The sequence below is a fragment of the Salarias fasciatus genome, chromosome 13 (assembly GCF_902148845.1).
Source record: "Salarias fasciatus chromosome 13, fSalaFa1.1, whole genome shotgun sequence".
Classification (NCBI taxonomy): domain Eukaryota; kingdom Metazoa; phylum Chordata; class Actinopteri; order Blenniiformes; family Blenniidae; genus Salarias; species Salarias fasciatus.
This window is the reverse complement of record NC_043757.1, coordinates 2,444,019-2,465,495: the sequence shown is the minus strand read 5'-3', so window position 1 is coordinate 2,465,495 and position 21,477 is coordinate 2,444,019.

Below are 21,477 nucleotides of genomic sequence, written 5' to 3'. Positions count from 1 at the left end.
GAGCTCCAGTCTTTATGATCTGGTTTAAATCAGAAGCTTCAGCTGATTTGCCGTCGGTTCTCTGAAGCTAACCTGGACCAACACTCCGCTTGTTTTTCAGGTTCAGGCCGAGATGGCACTAAACTAAATCTCACACTTCTCCTCTGGTCTTCGTCCTTTTTCTAGTAAATTCTTTGAAAACAGTCTTTTTTTTTTTTTTTGTTTTGCTTTATGTCAGATTAGAGTTTTTGAAAAACTAAATTGTGATTGTATTTCTCTCTGCTGAAGTTTCTGTTCATGTGCACACTCACCACTAGATGGCACTAAATCCTCAGACACTAGAGTTTTTAATATTTTAAACCACGTTTGGATTCAACGGACAGAAAAGGGATGAATTCATGTTGAAAGGAGGTTCTTGATATTTGGGAGTTCCTCGTGGTGAACGTCGGTTCTTGTGGATGTGCTGCAGTTCTCTTCTTCACCACTAGATGACACTAAACCCTCCATGTCAGTACGTTAACTTCCAGAAGTATTTTTAAACTAAATTTGAAACACATTTTAGTGGAACAAGCTCCATTTCGTGGGAGGTTTTCCTGTCTTGAGTCCTCTGTTTCACCACTAGAAGGCACCAACAGATTTTTTTTTTTTAGTTTTAGGTGTAAAAGCAAACTTTGAATTTACTAATTTTCCTGGTGAGTTTCTCTGCCTCTCGTCAGCCGTGGACGAGCATCCCTAGATTCAAATCAACTGAAAGCTCGCTAACGTTGAACACAGAATGTTTCCAAAATCAAACTCGACCAAAATGTGAATTGAAGCACTTAAAGATGGAGAGAGGCTGGAAACGGCGGCTCCTCGTCCCGACCTGTGGAAGACGCTTCGATGGAAGCACTTTTATTTTGAAAGGGGAAACGCATTTGACTGTTGAGCTGTTTCCTCCTGCAGCTTTTACTCACTAAACCGATTCATTCAGCTCTGTGGACTGGATTCAGGCAAGACGAGTATGAAAACACTTCTTTTTGACACATCTGTGAGTCTTTAATAAATGGATCGTTATGTTTTTTTTTTCCTTCACCTCATGTGCCAAAAAGCTTCTGGAGCCTTTTGATCAAATTTCCTCATTTGACCTGAAGTTTTCACTTTGGACCAAAAACTACACGCTCTTTCTGTGATCTGTCTTTCTTTTTTTGGGGGGGGGTTTGAAAGATGTGAAGAGATACAAGTACTTTGAGTTATTCACATTTCAGAGCTGATTTCACTCTATGAATGAAGACACAGTGGACTGAGGACTGAGCCCTGAGGGACACCCACAGTGATTCGTCTTTAATTCTCAGACGTCAAATGTTTTTCTCTGTTTATAGTTTTGAAATATGGATGCATTTTAGTTGAAAATCAAGTAATTCATCTGAAGTCACTATAAAAACAAAGTTTTTTTAGAGGATGTTTGATTAATTTAGCATGTTTAGCTTTTTAAACCAGCGCTTTGATTGATGATTAATTTTGAGGAGAAGAAGAAGAAGAAGAAGCGAGAATTGAACCCTGCAGAAATGCGCCAGTCCAGTTTGTTGGAATTTTACTACGAATCTGTTTTATATTACTGGAAGTTTTAATGCTCAAGCACGATTAAGTCTTTCAGGTTCCAGGTTCGAAAGCCGTTTCACACGTCACTTTTATGAGAAATATTTTAAACCTGTTTTAACGTTAAAGGTTCCTACTAATAATCTAACAATCAGTGTAAAGATGGAAGGATGAGAGAGAAGTTAATCATAGTTTTGCTCATTTTAATTATCTCAACTCTAATAAACGGAATGAAAACTTGAAGGACCCAAAACTGAACCCTGAGGAACTCCATCGATAATTACTGGACAGTCAAGGCTTCAGATACGAAACAATTCCGTAATAATGTGGAGTTTTTCTGCGAAAACGGTTCATCCAGTGGAGTTTTATTTTAGTTGAATCACGACTGAGATTGAAAATAGTTGTTTAGGTTTTTGTGTTTCTTGAGGAACGCTTGATGGCTTCTGAACGTTTTTCTGTGTTGACAGTCGTGTTTTCGGTCGATCACATTCCTTCAGTATTAAGTTTTTAAGGTGTTTTCAGATGATTCAGCTGAGTTTCTGTTTAGCGCAGAAACCTGAACTTCACTCATGAAATAGAATATTTAACATAGAACTTTAAGGAAGTGAAAGCATGTCGGACTCCAGATGTGTTTAAGCAGGTTTTCTTTTTCCCTCCACTAAAGAGATGATGAATAATTGACGTCACTCCTTCACTTTTATACCTTTCTTCATTGAATTTGTTTTCTTGTTTAATTTCAATGTACAGTTTTTTTCCCATAATGCCTTACGGGGGATGTAAATAAACTGTAAAAATGTTTTTCTTTTCATATAATGGTCACTAGTTAAAAGTGTAAATAAATATCTCTGAAAGCAGAATCCAGACCAGTCACTCCTTTAAACCTCTAAATCACAAGATTTATTGACAAGCAACGAGCTGCTTCACAAAATATTTTTTTTCACCTTGAAAAAAAATCTTTTGCAATTTATGAAAAATATAAAATACATTAAAAAAAATCATTAAAATGGAAATGACAGTTATTAGAGAAGCTATATTATTGGGACCAGCGTACTTGTCTACCAGTTGTATCCTTGATGAATTTACTATATTTATTGAAATTAATGTAATTTTTAAATAGGATTTTAAGCATACTTCTTTCCAGTTCATATATATATTTAAAATATTTTAATCTATTTCATTCACCTATTTTTTTTTTAATTGGATTTTATTGACATTGTCTCGTTCCTTAAAGGTGCTGTAGGCAGGATTTTGCTAGTCAATGCTAATTTTTCTGTGTTTTCTTTGGATTAAATGTTAGAGTATCCATTGATAATCATTTAGGAGTGCAGCATAACTGCACTACCGCGAGGGCGCAGCGTTTCCATCTGTCTCTGTTCTGAGCTGAAAAGGAATCTTGACAGCTCCAGGTATCTTTGACCAATCAGAAGAGCCCCTGAGGCTCTAACCATGATTGGTCGAGGGGGGCTTAACTTGCATAAGGGTGTGATGTCAGAGAAAACAGGACAGGATTGGCTGTGCTGGGTTTCAGATCGCCATCTTAGATGGGTCAAATCGCCATCTTGCTTAGATGCGGAATCCTGCCTACAGCACCTTTAATCTTTTTGACTTTTATTATACATTTGTTTTTCTTTATAGCACACAATTTTTTTTAAGTTTTTATTTTTAACATTGAATTAGACATTTTTGTAAGTTTATCTGATTATCCGCACAATTTTGTTTTACATTATTTTCCAACCATTTTATTTTGTTCTAATTACATTTTATGTTTTGATTTAGATTTGAATCTCCCTTTTTTTCATGTGTGTGAAGTTCTGGTCTGTGGCTACCAGGGGGCGACAGGCGCTCACTGGAAAGCTCTTCTTGTAGTTAAAGTTGAATCCAGAGATTAAAATGGGAAGGTTGAGTTGGAGAGTGATCAGATAGGTTTTAGAAATAATAGAGGAGAAACTCTGTTTTTGTTCCCTGAAGGCCGCAGATGAGTGAGTGAGTGCAAGTGAAAAGAAGGATGGAATTCATTCTTCCATTCTATTTAATTCTATCATATAAAAGAGAAAAATGTGAATAAATTACAATACATTTCTTTTAATATGATAGAATAAAGTTGAAGGTAGAAGTTTATGGAACAGAATATGATGGGGTGAAGTCGGCGTGAACAGAATAGAGTTAAAAGAGGTGAAACAGATTAGAAAATCAGTTTAGAACAGAACTGAGCTGAATAGAGCAGAGAAAAGTAAAAGATTAATCGGAGAGAAACTGAGGCACAATGAAAGAAGCAGAATTCAGGAAGGAATAAAACTGCCTTCGTTTCACAGATCCTCAGCGTAGTGACCTCCGTCACTCTGAAGGCCTCCCTGTAACCCGGGTTCAAACCGGGCTCCTCTGGAGGGGTCGCCCGGGCCAGGCCGCCCGCTGCGCGTCTCTCAGCTATTTCCGTGGCTGGCGGCGGGAGGCGGAGGTCTGGAGGCTTTCCTGAGGAGGAGGAAGGAGCCCCGGGCCCCCGGGGGCCCCTGGGAGGGCCCGGCGGGGAGCCGGGGGGACCGGGGGGGCGGGGGCCCGGGTCAGGGCGGAGGAAGCGGCACTGAGGGGAAGGAAACCTGCACTACGAACCCAGAGAACCAGTCTGTAGCCTGTTTGATGACCCCGTCCAGAACGCTTTACCACTTTAACGTCAAAATTATGAATTTTTTTTTTCACCAGTGAATGGTCTCACCACTTTTATAATGTCAAAATTATGAAAAAAAATTTTTTGCCAATCAATGGTTTTACCACTTTTTTGAAGTCAAAATAAAAAAAGGGGGTTTTGCACCATTAAATGGTCTTACCATAGCCTTACCACTGCTTCAAAGTCAAATTGTGAATTTTTTTTTAAATGTTTTTATCACCAATGAATGGTCTTACTATAGCCTTACTACTTTTTTAACGTCAAAATTATGAAAAAAAAATTTCACCATGAATGGTCTTAAAGTCAAATTCTGAATTTTTTTTTTTTGTTTTTTTCACCATTAAATGGTCTTACTATAGCCATATCACTTTTTTAACGTCAAAATTATGATTTTTTTAAACATTTTTTTCACCAATGAATGGTCTTACTATAGACTCACCACTTTTTAAAACTCAAAAATATGACATTTTTTTTCCACCAATAAATGGCCTTACCACGTTTTTCAAAGTCAAAATTATGATTTTTTTTTTTAATGATTTTCACCTTTAAATGGCCTCACTATAGCCTTATCACTTTTTTTAAAGTCAAAATTATGATTTTTTTTAAACATTTTTTTCACCAATAAATGGTCTTACTATAGCCTGACCAATTCTTTAAAGTCAAATTATGAAAAAATTCATTTTGTTTTTTTCACCATTAAAGTGGACCTATTATGCTATTTTTCAGTCACGCCATATCGGTCACGGACACCAAAAAACATAGTATATAAGTTTGTTTGTCCCAAATTCATCCTATGTTCGGAGTTTGAGCGGTCTAAAAAGTGGCTCTGGGGAGCCCTCTTCAGAACAGCCTGTTTTTGACAGCCTACTTTCCGTGATGAACTTGAACGCATCTGGCCACGCCCACCTTGTAAATTCACTAAAGCACCTTACAGGAAGTTACACCGGAAGATTCAAAATAAAACACAATGCACGACCTCACGGACGTAAACTTTTTCCTATATGTTGTTATTCCGCCGCCTCGGGAGGAGAGAATCAGCTGAACAGGGTCCAGACAGCAGGAAACGCAGAAATTACTGTTTTTATATAGAATGAACCAAACAACAGGAACTATTGGATAAAGAAAAGCACTCATTTGAGATCAAAACATAAACCATGTACTCATCCTTGCTGGAAGCACTTACAGATCAATGTGGCTGAACGAGCAGAGCGACCTCGCAGAAGCGAAATGAGGTGTGTTTTTTTAATTTTCTGTTTATATCATGTGTTGTTCGTGTGACATCGAGAGCAGAGAGCCTCTCAGAGGAGCAGCCCTCCCCATCCAGACGGCGCTGCCGGTGTGCGTTGCCCCGCGCGCAGTGCGCCTCCGCTGGGCGCCGGAGCTTCGCAGCCTCCCGGCGAGGAGAGACTTCCAGGAACGACCGCGGCCACGCGCGAGCCGTGCGTCTCCGCCGACTTCGGGACTTGCGGTGCTTCCGTGGAGCAGCTCCGGGCCGTTTACCCAATCGGCCCCAACTCGGCCCCTGGAAGTCAGGCACCCAGGTGCTGTGACGGCCGGAGAGGAGCTCCGCAACGTTCCCATCCGAGCTAATTGTGGCTAAGTTAGCGAAAACTGTCAGCTCGTCAGCTGACCCACCTGAAGACGGTGGAGGAGCTGACTTTATGAAAACACTGGAGATGGATGAAAAAATACAGCCGAAATGAGCGACCTGTCCGGGGGCCGGCCAAAGGCTGGATTCTCTTCCGGGGGGGAGTGGCGTTCCTCTTCCTGACGTCAGAAAGAGGAAGATTTCAGAACCACGTGTTTGAGTGTATATTTTCTTAAAAGTGGAGCGCACAATTGAGGGAGGTGACTGAATTTTTCACTTCTGGGGGATCATACAGAGGCTCTGGGAGGCAACATGACTGTAAAGACACCTTTTTAAACTGAATTTTGCATAATATGACTCCTTTAAATGGTCCTTGTCACTTTTGTCAAGTCGAAATTGACATTTTGTTTTTTCAATTTTCAATCATTGATGGTCTTACTATAACCTTACCACTTCTTTTAAAGGCTAAATTAAGAAAAAAAAAAAAACAATTTTTTTTTCTGTAGTCAGTGGTGGCTGTCTGGTTTGGCTCTATTGGTCGAGCTATGTCCTCCGATTCAAGAAGTCACAGGTTCAATTCCCATCCTAGTGCTCGCAGTCAAAATTATGATTTTTTTTCACCTTTAAATAGTCTTACAATAGCATTACCACTTTTGTAAAGTCAAAATTATGAATTTTTTTTCGTTTTTTCCACCAATAAATGGTCTTACCACTTTTTTCAAAGTCAAAATTATGAAAACATTTTTTTTTATGTTTTTTCACCGTTAAATGGACTCACTATAGCCTTATCACTTTTTTAATGTCAAAATGATGAATTTTATTTTGTTTTTTCAGCAATAAATGGTCTTACCACTATAGCCTTACCACTTCTTTCAAACTCAAAATTTTGAATTTTTTCTTTTATTTACATTTTTTCACCTTTAAATGGCCTTACTATAGCCTTACCACTTTTTTAACGTCCAAATTATAAAAAAAAACAAACAAAAAAAACAATTTTTTTTCAGCAATGCCACTTTTAAAAAACTAAAAAATATGATAAAATCTTTTGGCTTTTTCCACCAATATATGGTCTTACTATAGCCTTACAATTTTTTTGAAGTCAAAATTATATAAAAAAAAACCGTTTTGTTTTATTCACCATTAAATGGTCTTACTATAGCCTTACCACTTTTTTAACATCAAAATTATGATTTTTTTTAATTATTTCTTTCACCAATGAATGGTCTTACCACGTTTTAAAACTCAACAATATGAATTTTTTTCTACCAATAAATGGTCTCACTATAGCCTCACCACTTTTTGAAGTAAAAATTCTAAAAGAAAATGTTTTTGTTTTTTCACCATTAAAGGCACATTAAGGAGTTTGCATGTTTTATGCAAAACAATGCCCCCTGCAGGCCTTGGGTGTAACTGCAGCTTAGTGAAACACTCATGCCTGTGGCTTGCGTCCATGTACGTGCACGGAAGAGCGGAACTCCTTCCTCGCTCTTTTAGCAGCGCTCGAGTTAAGGTTCTTCTGCCTGGTGGGTCTGTGTGGAGCGGTGGCAGTGCTAGAAGCCGGTCTGTTCTTACTTTCTGGAAGCTCCATCCTCACTACTGCTCAGCTGCTGCTGCTAAGCATCTGGAGGAGTAATGGCGGGCAAAACGAAACCTAAGGAAATCAGGCCAGCGGGAGCGCGCATTACGTCACATCGTCTCAAATTCTCCCCAAAAAAATTCTGGTTCCTGGACCGGCACTGCAACTTTCAAGTGACAATTTAACGCTGTTCGCGGTACTTTACAATGAATATATCAGGGTGCATTCTACACATCATTGAATATTTGTAACATATTTATGGTGGAAAACAAGTATTTTTAAAGTTGAAAAACTCATTAATGCACCTTTAAATTGTCTTACTATAGCCTTACCACTTTTTTATTGTTGAAATTATGAAAGCATTTTTTCTTTGTTTTTTCACCAATAAATGGTCTTACTATAGCCTTACCACTGTTTAAAACTCAAAAATATGATTTTTTTTGTTTTTGTTTTGGCATTCTTACTATCGCCTGACCACTTTTCTGAAGTCAAAATAGAAAAAAACAAAAAAACAAAGCACCATTAAATGGTCATTAAATGGTCTTACTATATCTATCAACTTTAAAAATACTTGTTTTCCACCATAAATATGTTACAAATATTCAATGATGTGCAGAATGTGCCCTGATATATTCATTGTAAGCACCGCTAACAGCGTTAAATTGTCACTTGAAAGTTGCAGTGCCGGTCCGGCACCAGAATTTTTTGGGGGAGAATTTGAGAGGATGTGACATAATGCGCGCTCCCGCTGGCCTGATTTCCTTAGGTTTCGTTTTGTCCGCCATTACTCCACCAGATGCTCAGTGAGCAACAGCTGAGCAGTACTGAGGATGGATCTTCCAGAAAGTAAGAAAAGACCGGCTTGTAGCACTGCCACAGCTCCAGCTTTAATGCACTTTTAACACTTTTTCAAAGTGAAAATTGTGAAAAACATTGTTTTTTGTCTTTTCACCATTAAATGGTCTTACTTACCACTTTTTTGAAAGTCAAAATTATGAAAACATTTTGTTTTCACATTTTTTCACCTTTAAATGGCCTTACTACCTAAACCCAGTCCAAGCCCAAGCTTAGACTGTAGTCCAAAACTCCTCCACTAGTCTGAAAACAAGTCTGAATCTGCCCCAAACTAGTCAAGTTAACCCCCCGTAACAGGTCTGAAGGTCTCACTAGTCTGAAGCTGATCTCAGCCAAAGTTAAAACTATATCTTCTCCAAAAACTAATCCCAAACTAATCTGGAACCAAGTCTAGACTCAAAACCACCAAAATAAACTGCCCTTAACACATCTAGAGACGGAGTCTAGAACCAGCTCTTAACTAGTCTGAAACCGAGTTCCAACTAGTGGCGGTAAGTCCAAAACTAGTCCAAAAGGCCGAGCTCCTGCTGAGGTTAACATGAGTGAAACCAAACAGCCTGCGATGGTGGAGGGAGGAGGAGGAGGAGGATGAGAAGAAGAGGGGAAGAGGAGGAGCAGCAGACTATCGGTCAACACTCTGTTTCCTGTCCTCTGGGACGTCTGGCCGCTCCGAGATGACTGAATCACTCATCTCTCCTTCTGCTCTCTTTCATCCCTCCTCCTCCTCCTCCTCCTCCTCCTCCTCCTCCCTCCATCCCTCCATCATCGCAGGCTGTTTGGTTTCACTCATGTTAACCTCAGCAGGAGCTCGTCCTCCTCCTGTGTGACGCTCAGGTAAACAGTGCAGCTCCTCCAGGCTCCAGTTCCAAAGGAGTGAAACCTGCATGGAGTTCGTCCATATCCAGCCCAGTACTGGTTTAAATGGAATTATAAAGCTAAAGTTAGTCAATAACAAGCCCAATACTAGTTTTAAAAAGATTAAGTCAAAATATGATCTAAAGTAAATCCAAAACAGGAAAAGAAAAACCACCGTGATAAAGTTGGTCTAAAACCAGGTTATCACGACTCTAAAGTGTATTTTAAACCAGAATATAACTAGTTTAAAGTCACTGGAAAAGCAGCTCAAGTGAATATTAAACTATTCAATAACTAGCCTTAAATCAGCCTCGAATTAGTTTAAAAATACACTAAATCCGGCCTGTGGTTAAAGTAAAACTAGCCTCTAATCAGTCTAACGTTAGTCTGAAGACTTCCTCTAACTATTCTGAAGTCAGTTTAAAATCCACCTATACTTAGTTTAAAACTAGTCTAAAATCAACCTAAAACTAGGACAAAGTCAGTCAAAAACTAACCGCTAACTAGTTTAAAACCACCCTTTAACTAGTCTAAAGTCAGTCTTTAAAGCGATACTTCAACATTTTGGCAAATTGGCCCATCTAGGGCAATTCGGTAGCCATTTAGAACAGCATACTTACTTTTTTTGTGAGGGCGAGCTGTTGTTTATTCAGCGGTGAGTCTGAGGAGAGCTTCACGGCGGACATAATGGAAGTGGTTGGTACAGCAGCTTCCCTCGTCAAACTCATCAATCCAACACAATCCAACAACCCCAAAACACACTTTGGTGGACACGTTATAATCCCCACATTCACTACGCTGTGAAATATTAATGCAAAATTACGAGATTGAGCGTTTTTTTTGCGAAGATTGCTAAGACGGAACTACTTACTAAACATGGCGTCTGGGCGTAGTGATCTCAAAAGAAAAAGTAGTTCCCAATATTTGCTTCAATGTCGTAATGCTACAATATTATTTGTTGGTGTTTCACAGCGTAGTGAATGTGCGGATTATAACGTGTCCACCAAAGTGTGTTTTGGGGTTGTTGGATTGTGTATTTGATGAGTTTGACGAGGGAAGCAACTGTACCGTCCACTTCCATTATGTCCGCCGTGAAGCTCTCCTCAGACTCACCGCTGAATAAACAACAGCTCGCCCTCACAAAAAAAGTAAGTATGCTGTTCTAAATGACTACCGAATTGCCCTAGATGGGCCAATTTGCCAAAATGTTGAAGTATCGCTTTAACTCTTCTATAGTTAACAATCGGTTTTGAAGAAACTCTGGACCAGTTATAAGCTCCAAAACCATCTGGATTCCTCCTCAAACCAGCTCAAAGGAACTTTTTCTTCTCTAGCAGTTTTTTTTTAAAGCTGTAAAGTAAAAAATCTGTAAAAGTAACTTCAAAATTTTTGTAGTTGGAGCAAATCCCAAAAAGCAATCTCACTACTTCCTCTGTCCCATCCTACCGTCCTTGCCCCCCCCGTTGTGTTTGCGTCCCACCTGTGTCAGTGTGAGGGGTAGCTGGTGGCCCCCAGGGGCCCCCCGGCGCCCCCCTTTCAGGCCCGGACGAGGGGAGAGCCGCTCGGCGCCGAGCTGCAATTAGACGCCATTTCTGTGGGGGCATATTCAGAGTGGAGGGGTGGAGTGGGGGGGGTGGGGGGGTCATGACGTGCCCTTTGTTGGGGCATTAATGAGATTTTTAATAAAACAAAAAATGCCTCCTTCCTTATTGTAATGAGCTAATGAGTGAGTCCGGCGGCGCCGCGCAGCGCCACGGCGGTGGGAAAGTCCCCCCCCCCACCGCCCCACCTCCTTTCCCTGCACCTGCACCCCTCCCCCCCCCACCTCAGAGCTGCCCCGTGCTTTCCGGACCCCCTCCTCCAATGTTTGTATTCAGAGCCAAGAAAAAAAAAAAAAAAAAAAAAGAAAAAACCCAAAGTTTAATTACCATAAAATGCTGCCGCCATCGCGGCCGGCGACACAAAGAAAGGCGGCATAGAGCTCATTGAGGTTATCTCGAGGGGACCACTGCTCAATTGGGTCATTGATTTGGATTGTTTGACAGACCCGGAGCGAAGGCTGCGCCGGAGCAGGCAAAGTTCAAAAATCCCCCCGGCTGGAATCGAGAAGTTTGTCACAGAATCTGTTGGACGGAGCTGTCAGGAGCGATTAGGGGCCCGAAGGGGGGGCGGGGGGCGGGGGGCGGGGGGCCGGAGGGGGGGCCTGAAGGGGGGAGGGGGGGCATCCACGGCCACGGCCCAGCGCTGCGCATTTAATTACAATTTGCATGTCTTTGTTCCGGACCCTTCAACAGGCATGATCTGATTACAGGGGTGAACAGTTAGCACCGGGGGAACCGGGAGAACCGGGGAACCGGCGCAGCCGCCGACCTCGCAGCTCGCCGTTTCTTCCTCCTTCGGGTCAGAACGTCTCGGCCGGAAACGAGCGGAGCTTCAGGTGGAAACGGCGGCCCTCCGGCCACGGCGCCGCCCCTCCAGCCGGGGCGGGGGCGAGGTGGGGGCGGGGCCGGGGCCGGGGGGTCGCCGGCTCATTAATTGGGAGGCGCAGCGACCTCCGACCCCAATGATGCAGGGTGACGGGACAGACGAGACGAGGCGATTGGACAGCAGCTTCAGAGGGTCAACGTGCCGCCGCTGGTGTCCGGGGGGGAAAAGGCCACCGCTCCTCTTCATCACCCCGCTCCTCTTCATCACGCCGCTCCTCTTCATCACGCCGCTCCTCTTCATCACCCCGCTCCTCTTCATCACGCCGCTCCTCTTCATCACCCCGCTCCTCTTCATCACCCCGCTCCTCTTCATCACCCCGCTCCTCTTCATCACGCCGCTCCTCTTCATCACCCCGCTCCTCTTCATCACGCCGCTCCTCTTCATCACCCCGCTCCTCTTCATCACCCCGCTCCTCTTCATCACGCCGCTCCTCTTCATCACCCCGCTCCTCTTCATCACACCGCTCCTCTTCATCACCCCGCTCCTCTTCATCACGCCGCTCCTCTTCATCACGCCGCTCCTCTTCATCACGCCGCTCCTCTTCGTCTTCCTCCTCTTCCTCACTTCTTTTCTCTTCTTCCGGCTCAAAACCTCCACATTGACGGTTTTCGTCTTAAAGTCACCAGAAATCTTCACTCAGTTAAAACATTTTTTTCAGTTTATTGAAAGTTTTGTTTTACACGTTTCTTTATTTTTACTTTGGAAAGGAAAGTTTGATCATTTTTTTCAACGTCGCTTTCGAGTCGCTCTTCTATGTGATTGTGATTTCTTTAGATTTAAGGTAAAGGACTTTTTCGAGGGAGAGAAAATGGCCTTCGCTTGTTTTGATTCTGTTCTTTTGAATTTTCTAATTAAATTGTTTCAGTTTCTTGTGACTCTAAATGCAGCTGCAGCATCTCCTGGACTCTGGGTTCTGTGGTCGAGAACGTCTAGAAGCTGTGAGAACCTGAAGAAACTCGCACTGACAGATCAACACGACGCGACATGAATCACCAAACTGCTGCTGCTCGCCAGCGACATGGATCCAACCGGCAGGACGGCAGCTGGAGCCCTTCAGGAGAGTTTCCCTGATCAGCGGTTCCACTGCCACTCCCTGAAACACTTCACTACGTTTCATTTAGTTCTTATCTGATTTCTGTCCAAAACGCCGGAAGAAGCTGACACTTCCACTCTTCACCAGTTTGGAACTCTGCTGTAAATAAAGCAGGTAAAAAATGGTAAAGGAAGAGGCAGCAGCGTTTGATAGAGTTTGAGAGAACGCTCTCTGAGATGGAGAAGAAGATTTGAGTCCAGACAGACGGAACGTTTGGATGCTCATGAATGATTTTTAGTTCTGTATGTTATTTGTTCAATTCCAACATTTATCTCAATCTTGTTTCCAGCTGGCCACAGCTCTACCCAAAGGGAGTTTATCCATCCATCCATCCATCCATCCATCCATCCACCCATCCATCCTCCACCTCTTATCCAGGACCGGGTCGCGGGGGCAGCAGTCTCAGCAGAGATGGCCAGACTTCCTGTCCCCAGACACTTCTTCCAGCTCTTCCTGGAGGATCCCGAGTTCCCAGGCCAGCCGAGAGACATAGTCTCTCCAGCGTGTCCTGGGTCTTCCCGGGGGTCTCCTCCCGGTGGGACATGCCCGGAACACCTCCCCAGGGAGGCGTCCAGGAGGTTCCATCCTAAAGAGGAGCCTGAGCCTCCTCAGCTGTTCCTCTGGATGTGGAGGAGTAGCGGCTCTACTCCGAGCTCCTCCCTGGTGACTGAGCTCCTCCCCCTGTCTCTAAGGGAGTCCAGCCCCCCTACGGAGGAAGCTCATTTCAGCCGCTTGCATCCGGGATCTTGTCCTTTCGGTCATGACCCAAAGCTCATGACCATAGATGAGGGTGGGAATGTAGATTGACCGGTAAATCGAGAGCTTCGCCTTTCGGCTCCTTCTTCACCACAACGGACCGATACAACGACCGCATCACTGCAGCCGCTGCACCGATGGTGACAAAGGGCAGCCCTGCCGGAGTCCAACATGCACCCGGAACAGATCCGACTTACTGCCGGCAATGTGGACCAGACTCCTACTCCGGTCATACAGAGACCGGACAGCCCTTAACAAAGGGCCCCGGACTCCGTATTCCTGAAGCACCCCCTACAAGACACCATGAGGGGCGCGGTCGAACGCCTCCTCCAAGTCCATAAAACACATGTGGACTGGTTGGGTGAACTCCCACGAACCCTCGAGCTCCCTATGGAGAGTCTAGAGCTGGGGGATACAGTCAGGTCGGCATCAATCCAAGTCGGCCCTGGCCAACTCGGCACGGCCCCCGGGATACAGTCAAGTCGGTATCGAGCCAAGTCGGCCTCGTGGGGGGGGGGGGGGGGGGGGGGGGGGGCCTCTCAAGTGGCCGAGTTGGTCGGTGCCGACTTGACTGTAAGCTGCTAACCAACTCGGCCAAAAGCCTCTTTTTTTTTTTTTGAATCACGATGGCTGCTGCAGCGTGACGATTTGCACAGTTTTTTTCATGCGCCACTTCTCCTCACGTAGCAGGCGGGGGACTGGAGGACAAACTGTGTGATGATGGTGACTGACAGGTTAGAGGTGGAGAATGGACCTAGAACCTACAGCTGTATTTTTTTTACACAATACTGTGAACAAATTTGAATTTCAGAGCATGTGCAAGAAAAAAGTGAAACATATTCCAGTTCTTGTACTCAGTTGTCTCACTAAATACAGTAACAGTACAGTGCAGTACAGTGCATGCTGTAGGTTACAGTACAGTAACCTCCAGCATGCACTGGGGCGAATCGCAGCTGAGTGTGAAGCGACAGGGATGAGGATCAGCACCTCCAGATCCGAGGCCATGGTCCTCAACTGGAATAAGGTGGCTTGCCCTCTCCAGGTTGGAGGAGAGACCCTGGCCCAAGTGGAGCAGTTTTAGTATCTTGGGGTCTTGTTCACAGTGGGGGGCGGATGGAGGTGAGATTGACAGGCGGATCGGTGCAGCGGCTGCAGTGATGCGGTCGTTCTATCGGTCCGTTGTGGTGAAGAAGGAGCTGAGCCGAAAGGTCAGTCTACGTTCCCACCCTCACCTATGGTCATGAGCTTTGGGTCATGACCGAAAGAAAAAGATCCCGGATACAAGCGGCTGAAATGAGCTTCCTCCGTAGGGGGGCTGGACTCCCTTAGAGACAGGGGGAGGAGCTCAGTCACCAGGGAGGAGCTCGGAGTAGAGCCGCTACTCCTCCACATCCAGAGGGACCAGCTGAGGAGGCTCGGACATCTTTTTAGGACGCCTCCTGGACGCCTCCCTGGGGAGGTGTTCCGGGCATGTCCCACTGGGAGGAGACCCCGGGGAAGACCCAGGACACGCTGGAGAGACTATGTCTCTCGGCTGGCCTGGGAACGCCTCGGGATCCTCCCAGAGGAGCTGGAGGAAGAGTCTGGGGACAGGAAGTCTGGGGATCCCTGCTGAGACTGCTGCCCCCGCGACCCGGCTCCGGATAAGAGGTGGAAGATGGATGGATGGATGGATGGATGGAATACAGTAACATACAAGCTCTGTCTGGAGTGTTTTCAGGTTGTATCACCAAGCTCGGACAGTTTTTGCACTGAAAACGCTTCCAGAGTAAACTGTTGTCATGAAAACATGGCGAAGACATTTGACTGTCTGGTGGAGTCGAGACGTTTCATTTTAATGACGCCGCCTGTTCCATTGATGTGAAAAAATGCCATTTTGAGGAATGAACTTTCCATTTTGAGCAAGTGACTCACTTTTGCAGGTTATTGACTGGGTTTAGTGGTTTGTAATCATTGTTTTGAGAAATTCTTGAACTGTTGTGTAAATGTAAAAAGCTGATGTGAGAAATGCACCAAAACCACAGAGACTCACGTCAAGTCCACAAACTGTGACTCACAATGTGCAGGAGGCGGTGGGACGAGGAGCCGGAGGAGCGGCGTTCTGCAGGGAGGCGGGTGGAGGTCTGCAGGGTCCCAGTGGGAGCAGGACGCTGTGCGTGTCTCCGTCCACAGACTGTGGAGACGCTGTAACAAAGACTGACATGCAAACATCTCACTGATGACCTCCGTCACACGGCAGCGCTCTCACAAGACTCCACCCAAACACATCTTCATGTCTCAACACGACACGTCACTTCTCGCCACGTTGGATCACATCTCATCACATCTTATAACTCATTACATGTTATATGCCATCACGTCTTGTATCTCATCACGTCTTAAATCTCGTTAATTGTTAGATCTCACCAAACGTTATGTCTCATCAGATCTTATCTCTCAACATGTTCTGTCTCATCACATGTTATATATTTTCACATTTCATCTCATCCAATGTTGATATGGAATCATGCTTTGTCTTCAAGTTTTCAAGTTTTGGGAACACAGTGCGAAGGACGCTCTGTTTTGTTTGAAGTCTCTTGGTCTCAGGTCTGTTCCCCTGAGAACCGACATGAGAGACAAACTCTGCTGTTCTGGTGAGACTTGCCTGTATGACCTGGCATTGCCGGACGTTCTGCCAGACCTGGGTTGGATTCTCCTCAGAGCAGCAGCCTCGCTCTCCATCAGCTGATCTGTGTGTTTCCTCTGCAGTCCTGAATAAATCCTCCTTGTGCAGCGTCAACGCCTTGACTCGTCGTCTTTTGCTCTGATTCAACAAAAATTCCACAACAAATGTTACGTCTCATCACATCTCATCATGTATCACAGCTGATCCTAACTTGTTACAACCTTACTTCCTTCTGTTTTTGTTTTTGCAAATGTCACATATCGAAGGTCTTACTGTCGCTGGACCACATTTTTCAAAAATTGAAAACTTTTTTTTTTCATATTTCACGAATCATCCATCTTTCCTCTTTTTTGTAAAAGATGAGTTTTTATGTGTAAATTTTGCTCCTTTTTTAATTCCAATTCTGAATTTCTTATTTTCTTTTTTGTAAATTTCTACACTCGACAGTGTTACTATAGCCTTACCTCCTTTTCTTGATTGAAATTATGTAAACCTTTTTTTTTGTTTGGAAAATTTCACTAATCTAGTTGCACTGTAGCCTCACCTTGACCCTTCCACATCTGTCTGACCTCCTCCTCCTCCTCCTCCTCCGTCCCCGTTACTCGTCTCTCCAGCTGGACTCTGGGAAACCTGGGCTCAGTTATCTGTCCAAAATAACATTCTGATGAAAGCTGCTTTGTGCCTTGTATTAACTATTTTGAATGTGTTTTGTGGTTTTATGAAAAGCTTTGTGTGGTTCAAATAAAATTAATTGTCATTACCATTATTACATCTTTTTAGTTAAAATATAAAATACATTTTTTTGGTAGGGTTAGCTTTAACCCTTTTTGGGGGGAAATTTCACTCACTGATGGTGTTTACGCCTTTTTTTTTTTTTTTAATCGAAATCTATATTTGTCTAATTGGAGGTCCAATCATTCTTCATCGTGTCTTCTAGTATTTTTTGTCTCATCACATTATTATCTAAATTATCAATAATATTGAGGAAGAAGATCACTGAAACAATATTCACTATTGGGTACTCTTAAAGATAAAGGTCATCTGGCAGGTGAACAGTATGACTGATTATTTTCACGATGCATTATTGATATATACTATGTCGTCTGTGTTTGTTTATGGGTTCGGGTTAAAGTGAAGGTTAGGGTTAGGGTTTGGTTATGGTCAAGGGTTGGGTTAGGGGTCGTACCAGGAACACGGTGTGACAGACGTCAGTGAATGTGGTGCTGCTGTTCACGTGGAGCCCGTCGTCCCATCAGCAGTGTGGAGCGGAGCGCCTGCTGCAGGTGGAGCCTCATCCAACACCTCCACCCACAACCTGAAGAGGTAACCTGCGTCCCGGTTCTCCTGCACGCCGTTTGATCCTCTGAGTGCTACGATGCGTTCCAGCAGGAGCGTCAGTCTGTAAAAACTAACATCCCAGCGGGAGTGAACTGCAGTCGGACTGATGATCACCTGCCGCCTCTGGTCCTGAGACAGAGGAAACGCTTCATAAGCTGGTTCTGCTGTCCAAAATAAACAAATGCAAAAGGCCTGCATGCATGTGGAAAGTTCTACACACCAGATCAAGGGTTTATTTGAGGTATAACACAGACTTTCCTGTAGCATGATGGAAAACATGACAGGAATGACTGGTTCCTGGAGGAACGACACTGAAGTGATGTGAGAAAATCACCAAGGCCACTGAGAAAACCTGGAAGATGAACGGTTTATTTGAGAGTAATCAGATTACACATGTGGAAGTCCGACACTCCAGGTTCAGGTTTAGAAGACTCGATCAACCACCGGAGGATCAGTGGAGGTTTGGAGTGTCTATAAAGCTTTAACGCTGATTCAAAGCTCCGGAGCTGCAGAGAAACAAAGCTCAGGGCTCTCCAGCCTTGACCACCAAAAGAGTCATTTAGTGACTTTCAGTCAAGTCAAGTTGTTCGGGAGCCATAAGGAACATTTAACCTTCAAAATGAGGCGAAAGCAGCTCAGAAAGTTTCATAAATAGTTTTGATTCACAAACAAAAACTGTATCTTTTTATATATTCATGAAGTCAGGGTTCAAAATAGTGAACATTTTGTTAAATTTAACCTATTTTTGTACATGATTTAAACAGTTACATTCCTCTTTTCAAGTAGTTTTTGTTGACACCTTTGAAATTTGAGCAGTTTCAATAATTTTACCTCCGTCGAAGCAGTTTTGCATGCTTTTTCCCAACCAGATTCATGTTCTTTCAGAAACTGTAGACATTTCATGTTTTTTAAGCCATTCCATTACTTTTCTCCCCATTTCTTGTAGTTTTAGCTATTTCTCTTGATTTCACTCGTACCTTTATTTGAATCCCTTTTGAGCCGAGAGTGACGAAGCTTTCTGAAGAGTACTGTGGTGTGTCACTATAATAAGATAAGTTCAATGTTCATTCATGTTTCATGTTGTGAAAAGCTTTGTGGAGCCGCTACAGAGGGACTGAGGAGCCACAGGTTGAACCCCCCTGGTGTAGAGCTGTAACGTTTCAGAGCTGCAGACCTAAAGAGATACCACAATGCAGAGCTACAGAACATTTGTTGATTTATTAGTTTTGTTGTTTTGTTCATTTTCTTTTTATGATAATAAAATGTAGAACCTCTGAGGGTTCTCCTGCTGGCGGATGGTGTGTGGTGGGTGGTGCGGGTGGTGCGGGTGGTGCGGGCGCCCCTCGCCTCGCCCTGGACGTGGCAGCCAGGAGTGGATGTGAACTGTGTGGAAACGCCGCGGCTGATTAGGCCATGTCCTGCTGCTGTCATTAGGACACAGTGGAGACACTCAGCTTAATGGGGGAGACACATCGCAGCTAATTGCCTCAATTTGGATGAAGGCCTGTGACAGCTCGCTGGTGAGGAAGGGCACACACAAGGTCAATTGTCCTGCGCCTGAATGCTAAACTCATTTCTGATGTGTTATGATTGAGCGAGTAGACACTAATGAACAAGGAAGGGTCATTATTTCAGGGTTCAGGGAGTCCAGAGACCGCAGCCCAGCACAAGGAGCGCGTTTTCCGCCTGGACGCACCGAGCTGAAGCACCGAAATCATATCATTTCAACGTTCGTCATTCCAACGTCAGCCCCTGTCATCTGGAAAATGAGCTGGAGGGAGAGATTCCCAGGAGGAGAGGAGGAGGAGGAGGAGATGGGGAAAGAAGATGCTCTATAATCAGGATGTCAGCGGAGGAAGATGCTCTATAAGCCGGATGTTATCTGAAGTTCATCAACTCGTCTCCTCAGTTTGCTGAACTCCTGAAGACTGCTCACTGTGTTAACCTGGTGCTGACGGTCGTCCTGTCAGCTGCAGGACCGAGTTTTTTCATCGTTCACTCAAACTGAAGATTTAGCATCAAAAACTCCACAATACAGTTGTTGTTTGGCAGAAATGCGTCATCTGAATTCTTCCCAGCGATGATGAGCCCTCCAACAGTCCGGTCTCCGTCACACGGCGGCTCCTGATTGGGTCGGCTGACCTCCCCGTGTCCTCGTTCCGTCGCCGCATCCCATAATACACCTCTTTCTGTCCTGACCTCACATGGTCTGAGGTCGGCGGGTTACATAAGCTCAGCGGACTGAGACTCCGAGAACGGACCCTCAGGAACGAGCTCAGAATGAGGAAGGAGGAGGAAGCATTGTCCGTCCATCGGCATGGCGAAGGCTTCATGGTTCCCGGTCAGGAATACTGAAGAAAATCATTCATTTAGAAATTTTGGCCACATTTATTGATCCTGAACGACATCCTTGGTCCACTAGGGTCATACCAGAGAGGGTATCTAATGATGATCAGAGGGTATTTGATGGAGATCAGTGGGTATTTCATGGTGACCAGAGGGTATTTCATGGTGATCAGAGGGTATTTCATGGTGATCAGAGGGTATTTCATGGTGATCAGAGGGTATTTCATGGTGACCAGAGGGTATTTCATGGATATCAGAGGGTATTTCATGGTGACCAGAGGGTATTTCATGGTGACCAGAGGGTATTTCATGATGATCAGAGGGTATTTCATGATGATCAGAGGGTATTTCATGGATATCAGAGGGTATTTCATGGTGATCAGAGGGTATTTCATGGTGACCAGAGGGTATTTCATGGTGACCAGAGGGTATTTCATGATGATCAGAGGGTATTTCATGGATATCAGAGGGTATTTCATGGATATCAGAGGGTATTTCATGGTGACCAGAGGGTATTTCATGGTGACCAGAGGGTATTTCATGGTGACCAGAGGGTATTTCATGATGATCAGAGGGTATTTCATGATGATCAGAGGGTATTTCATGGATATCAGAGGGTATTTCATGGTGACCAGAGGGTATTTCATGGTGATCAGAGGGTATTTGATGGAGATCAGAGGGTATTTCATGGTGATCAGAAAGCAGTTCCTGGCACTGCAGAACACTGTGGCAGCCATTTTGGTCCAGGAAACTGCTTTTCCTTCACAGGTCACCTCAACTGGATCTAGAGAAACGATCCCAGATTTTGCTGTCCATGTTGGACAGCTGATATCACGCTGTGAACACATCCGTTCCTGTGAAACGTTGATCCGTCAGTTTGTTGCACCTCCTTCCGGCCTTCAAGTCGTCCGCTGTGGGTGTTTCGTGACCCAGACCAGCCTGGTTGTCTTGTGGACACCTTGCTGCTGCCGGTCCTGTCCACAGAAGCTGCTGTCACGTGTTCTATAAACTGTGACTCTCAGAAACTTGTCTTATGGTTCAGTCGTTGCTTCGACCTGCCAGACCTCTTCCTGTCGGAGTTTCCAGACGTCTCTTGGTGATGAAGGAAACTGGACTCACCGACACTTTGAATTTCTCTGATGCTTGAAACTCTCTTCCTTTGGTATTTACAGTTTTCTCACTCCATTTTTCCGGCAACACAGAACTTTCAGTGGTACGATCCTGTTCACCTGAAGCTCCGGGGGGTACAGTACCACCGTGTGGTCCAACGCTGACAGACGGCTTTGGAAGGAATCCAGGAAAGTAGGAAGATGTGAAGGAATGAGGACCTTTCAAGGCCTGATTGATCTCTGATGAAGAGCAGCTTTAAGTCCTCAACACTTTCCTCATCTCCTCAACATTTTAAATTAAGGAGGAGAATCGACCCATCAGGCATGACAGCAGCGAGCAGGAGAACGTACCTGAGGACGATCTGTAATCTGGGTTTTTCTAGTTTATACTGAACACAGCGATGAATCAATCCTGGAGACCGCCAGTTATAAAGGCAAGTCTCTAAAAGGTGGATTTTGGACGTGAGGATGAAAAGGAAAAAGCAAGAGACCAGAAAATGTGTGGAAATGAATGAGGGGAAGCATGAAGAGAGAGGAGTGTGAGAAGAGGAGCGGGTTGGCGTGGAGGCGTTCGTGTCTGCGGCCTCAGTGCG